Source organism: Magnolia sinica, chromosome 15 (assembly GCF_029962835.1).
Source record: "Magnolia sinica isolate HGM2019 chromosome 15, MsV1, whole genome shotgun sequence".
In the NCBI taxonomy this organism is placed as follows: Eukaryota; Viridiplantae; Streptophyta; class Magnoliopsida; order Magnoliales; family Magnoliaceae; genus Magnolia; species Magnolia sinica.
Window position 1 is genome coordinate 50239381 of NC_080587.1, and position 6010 is coordinate 50245390.

Sequence of the window (6010 nt, forward strand, 5' to 3'; positions counted from 1 at the left end):
AATGACATAATTTATACTCGGATTTTGTTAAATAACACTTTCATACGATCTGGCTTGTATATGTAGTTCAGGGATTTACACTTGTACACATATTTTCCTATAAGTCTTCCACTTGCTTTATTCACTTGTCCCTGAATCATATCTGTGTTTTGGCTTAATCTATTTCATGTTTTATGCACTAATACAGTCAACATACATCTCTCATTAATTATGTTGCATAAGTGATGTTTTGGAACTCGGGAGCTAAGTTATGCTCGACCCCCGAATTTCAGGGCGTTACATCATGTAACAACTTTTCAAAACACAGGAATTGTGGGACCATCTTACGTCAAATGTATGTTACTAGCACAAAAACCACAAACAATCTCAATTGTCTCATTGGGTTTGACCATTTCTACTTTCTTTAGTTACATGGCTTTGAACTTTCTTGTGAGATTATCCACCCTAGCATTCATATAATCCTCCTCCCTCAAGATCTACATTCCTCCCTTCTCTCTAGACTAAGTTGGTTTGTGATTAGTAGGCGTAGATGAGGTATCCCATGATTATGCATTTTTAGCAAGTACATCTAAATAATCCCACACATCATCGGGATCCATATTCATGAATTTTTCATTGCACATCATCTCTATGAATTGGAGCATGGGAAAAAAAATAGTCCATCATAGAAAAATCCTATTACCCGCCAAGTTTCGTAGCCATGATGTGGATAGGAATTCAAAAGATCCTTGAATCTCTCCTAACAATAGAAGAAGGTCTCTTCCTCTTTTTGAGAGAAATTCATGATCACCCTCCTTAGGGTATTTGTCTTATGAATTGAGAAGAACTTTTTAAGGAACTCCTGGGTCATCTTAGGCCATGTCCTGATAGATCTTGCTCTCAAGGAGTGTAGCTAAGACTTGGCTTTATCCTTCAAAGAGAAAGGAAATAATTTCAGTCTTAAGGTGTCTTCAAATACATTGTAAAAGTTCAAGGTTGCTATAATCTCATCAAATTCTTCAAGATGTAGATATGGACTTTTAGAATTGAGTCCATGAAACTTCGAAAGTAGTTGGATCACTCCTGGCTTGAAATCCACATTTCCTACATTATGTGGAAACACCATGCAGGAAAGTGTACTCACCATCATTGGTTATAAATAATCATGTAAAGTTCTAGGCGAAGGAGAATTATGTACTTCATTCTCGTCTTGTTGCTCTTCAGTGGGATGGTGAGGTTGATTTGCAACCATATTTTTTGTTAACCTAGAGGATCTGAAGGTGTGTTTAATCTAGTGATGAATAGGCAAACCTTTAACTAATCCTCATTCACTTAAGAGACGTAAAGTGTTGTCACCTACCCACTCGGGCATAAAACACTCTCAATTCCAAGTCTAAACTAAAATCTACTTGAGAAAAAGAAAATTACAGAAAAATATAAGAAATCTGAAGTACTACAACAAGAGGAGTTAGAAGAATAAAACTAGATGGATAATTCTATATTAATTTCTACAAAATTGAAAAATAAGGTTAGTATCTAATAATTTAGAAAAAACCTAATGTAGAAACACAGAAAAAATTGGAATTTAATCCGAACCTAATTCTAATTCTAATGTATTTTAGAAAAAACCAACTGAAGTCCGCGACAACAGTGTAAAAAACTTGTCATGACAACCCCAAGTGCAGGGTTGCAATGTAGTAATAACTCGGTGAGATCGAGGTCGTACCCATAGGGACTTGCTATTGTGCGGATTTTAGAATACGTTAGAGCTAGAACTAGAATTTAAACTAACTACGAAAATATGGTTTAAAAGAGTAATGGTGGAAGAAACTGTCAGAGATAAAACACTAGAATAACAAGGATCCACTTATAGCTTCCTTAATGTTAATTTACTTGATTCAATCCGATCACACAACTAGAATCAAAGTCTTATCCTATCTAGCCGGGTAATGGAGAAGTTAAATCATCATTCTTATACTTCAAAATAAATTTGAACTTCATTGAATTGGTTCCCTCATAAAGAATTAACATATTGATCGTAGGGAATTCAAAGCATCTATTATGCCCGGAGTCAATGATGGATCAATAGGTTTTACAGACCGAATGATTGCAAAATAGGTAAGAGAATATCAAGTCTTCCTAAGCATCCAAAGTGCCTAGAGTCGACAATGGATCAAAGTAAACTGAAAATACTTCTTCATTCAAACCAAATATCAATGAATTGTTCAACATGAAAACCAAATAACTTGAATCAAAGTAAAATAAATATTAAGAAGAATTACAAGCTAAACATCTTAGCTCTAACAAAGAGATTAACCAACCATAGACATGATTGAACTAAAACTCAAATAGAAAAACATAAATACTAACTAGAACCGAATGATTGAAGAGGATGGAGGACTTCAAAGCTCCATAAATCCTTGCATTTTATGGTTTAAGATTGTGGGATGTATCCGTGGATGTGAATGTTGTAATCTTTATATTTTAGCATTGTATGGTGAATATTGTAATAGATTAGTTTCTATTTCTTTCATATCCTCTTGAGTTTGAGTTTTTGATACTCACCTATATTCTAGTAAGGTTGTCCTACCATAAGTCATTGGTTTTTTGTGTTAGGTTGTCCTTAGAACCAAGTCTAATCAACCTCTCAATACTTAATTTTTGAGGTTGTTATTTCTCTTTATTATTTACATTTCATTTGGCTATCTATTGTTTATATTCTGTTTATTAATTTTTATTTGGCATAGTCCTATTTACCCCCCCCCCCCCCTCTAGGACATATAGCTCGGCCTTTTCAAGTGGTATCAAAGCCTAATAGCTTGTTTATTTGGATTTAATTCTTGAGCTAACCGATCTAAGCTTTTAAGATGTCAAATTTTGATAGCCTTTCTATTACTAAGTCTCCACTTTTCGATGACTTTAATTATGCTTATTGGAAAGCCAGAATGAGAATATTCTTGAGGTCTCTTAATGAGAATGTGTGGCACGCCATAGTAACTAAATGGACTCCACCTACTGTTGAAGTTCTAGACCTTGATGGAACTAAATCTCCAAAAGTTGCTCCTTATAGCACTTAGACCACTCTTCAGAGAACTGAGAGTAGTGCCAATGCACGGCTTTAAATACAATTACTTGCGCACTATCACCAGTTGAATTCAAAAGAATTATATTTTGTGATACTACGAAACAAGCCTGGGATATCTTAGAAATGACACATAAGGATATGACTACTGTCATGAAATCTAAACTACAAATCCTCACCACTAGGTTTAAGGAAATACGTATGGAAGAAAGTAAAACATTCATGGTGTAAGACCTGTATCTTAGCTTGTAATGTTCCATAGGCCTCCGCGGTCCTCCCGATTGAATTTCGGTGACTCGCATTTTGTTATTAGTGTTTGCGCGTGATCTTGAGTCATGTCCCATATATCAGAGTCGGCTTGACTCAAAACTTGTACCCTTGCGACCACGTTGTTGCTGTGATTCCGACGCCGCGTCTTGCACGTTGAGGCGATATCCGGGCCAGGAGATGTGGGCCGTCGTTCAGTTCGAGGAAAATGCCGCGCATTTGTAATCCTAAGAGAATCTCTACAACATATCCCTTCAATCACCTCAATCGAGTACACATCCATCACTTCACATGTCAAGTACAGGCAACCACCCTCTCTTACATAAGTAGTCCAAAGTCAACTCTCTCCCTTACACAAGTACTCCCATCACTCACCTTTTCACCCATCACCATCTTACATCACCTCTCTCATCTCTCTCTCATTTTTCAAAAAAAACCTCCATCTCCGAAGCAACTCTAACGTCCAAGCCTCCCATGGAGAAGCTAGTGTGACCCACCTTCCTACCTCCCATCTTCACCATCTAAGCCTCATCTCGACCGTTGAAATGCATCCCTCGGAGCTCTAGGATGTGTTGATGGAAGAAGAGGTCCAAGAAGATCAAAGGTGGGTGATTTTTGTATGATTTTTGTTGATTTAATGGCCCACTTGTTGTGGGACCCATCTTGATGTATGTATCAATGAGGGGCCCATAGTGGCGGGACCCCTCCGCTACTCCAACCTCTCTCTCTCTCTCTCTCTTTCTTTTTCCTATTACGGCCCACCATGAAGTATGTACTCTAGATCCACGCCGTCTGTAGACCCACACCATGACATACATGGGTCATCCGGACCGTCCAAATCATGGTCCCACATGATGGATGTGGAAACCTCACCGTCCGTCCAGATTGGAAGGGGCCTGAACGCTAGTTTTAATGTGATATATATATATATATAATATGTGGTGGGCCACACGTGTGGACCCACCTTGATAGTATGTGTTGTATCCCCACCGTCCAATCTCTAGATGGTGGGAGATTTGCTGGGGTGGTGTGGAAGCACCCCTCTGATGCCTTTGTTTCATAAATGTCGTCCATCTACTTTGCACGTGGGACCCACTCCACATGTGTGACACGTGTGGAGGTGGGACCCACCTTGGTGTATGTTTTGTATATGCACACCATCGTTCATCCGTGTGGTCCCGCACGTGATGCATATGTATATCCACCATCCGTTTTGGATAGGTGGGAATCCACCATGATGTATCTATTATCCAGGCCGTCCGTCCTTGGACGGTCCTGTGACACACCTGGTGATATACCATATATCCAAACCATCCATCTCTCTGGACGTGGATCCACCCCACACGTGTGGGGGTGGGGTCCACCCTAATACATGTATTCTATATCCTGGCCTTCTGTCCATTCTGGATAAGTAGGGCCCACGTTGACGTAATTATTATATCCCTACCATCCATCTGATTTTCAGGACAGTGGGTCCCTCTACTAACTGTCTTCAGCAAGTTTTCTGGGGCCTACCATGATGTAATGTTGTATCCAAACCGTCCAAGGGACAATGGGCTCTAACAGCTTGAGCTGCTGATTGACGTCAGTAAGTTTTGTGGGCCCTTCCGTGATGTATGTGTTGTATACATACACTGTCGATCTAGACGGTGCTGCATGCGCCCCCTCGATGTATGTGCTGTGTATGCACACCGTCGATCTGGACGGTGCCGTATGGGCCATCCCTTGATGTACTTGTGGTCCGTTTGTGAGTCCCACCTTAATATATTTATAGCCCACCTATGAGGCCCATTATTGCGGCCCATTAATGCAACCCACTTGATGTATATAAGGCCTACGTATCGCGACCCACTTGATGTATATAAGGCCTACGTATCGTGACCCACTTGATGTATATTGGCCCGGTTCGTACGGCCCACTTGATATATATTGGCCCATTACTGTGGCTCATTGATGCGGCCGACTTGAAATATATGAGGCCCCCCTGTTGTATGAGGCCCTCTTTGATGTTTTTCGTGGCCCATCTGTGAGGCCCACCTTAATGTATTTTGTGGCCCATCGGCGAGGCCCATCATGATGTATATTTGAGGCCCATGTGATAGGGCCCACCTGCCTTGTATTTGAGGCCTATCTGGTAGGGCCCACCTATTTTATATTTGAGGCCCGTGTGATGAGACCCATTATGATGTATTCGAGGCCCATGGGCGAGGCCCGTTATGATGTATTCGAGGCCCATGGACAAGGCTTGATGTGATGAATTATGGCCCATGTGCTGAGGCCCATTAAGATGCATTTTTGGCCTTTGAGTGAGGCCCATTATGATGTACATTAGGCCATTGCGTGAGGCCATGGGCCCACTATACGTTTGGCTCTATGTCGACCACTCCTTGGGAGCAATGTTGGTTAAATGACCACATTGATGGGCAATGATGGTTTAATGTCCATATTATGACATTCTCTTAGGCCTTGTTCGACCGATTATCGGGGCCGATTCCAATTATCGAGGCCGATTCTGAGTGTCGAGGCCGATTGTTAAGGCTGATTATGATGCTGATTGCCAAGGCCAATTCCGAATGTCGATACCGATTCTGATTGTTGATTTCCAATTCTGATTGTTGAGGCCGGTTCCGATTCTGATTGTCGAGGTTGATTCCGATTGTCGACGTCAATTTTTTAGGCTGG

General features: G+C 40.7%; 1 non-coding gene across 1 annotated transcript; it reads left to right on the forward strand.

Annotated features, from left to right (window-relative positions):
- The first annotated feature begins 696 nt into the window (after nt 1-696).
- LOC131228409 (small nucleolar RNA R71) lies at nt 697-802 on the forward strand. The gene has a single exon (XR_009162911.1). It is a non-coding gene; the product is annotated as a small nucleolar RNA R71 (small nucleolar RNA).
- Nucleotides 803-6010: the final 5208 nt, after the last annotated feature.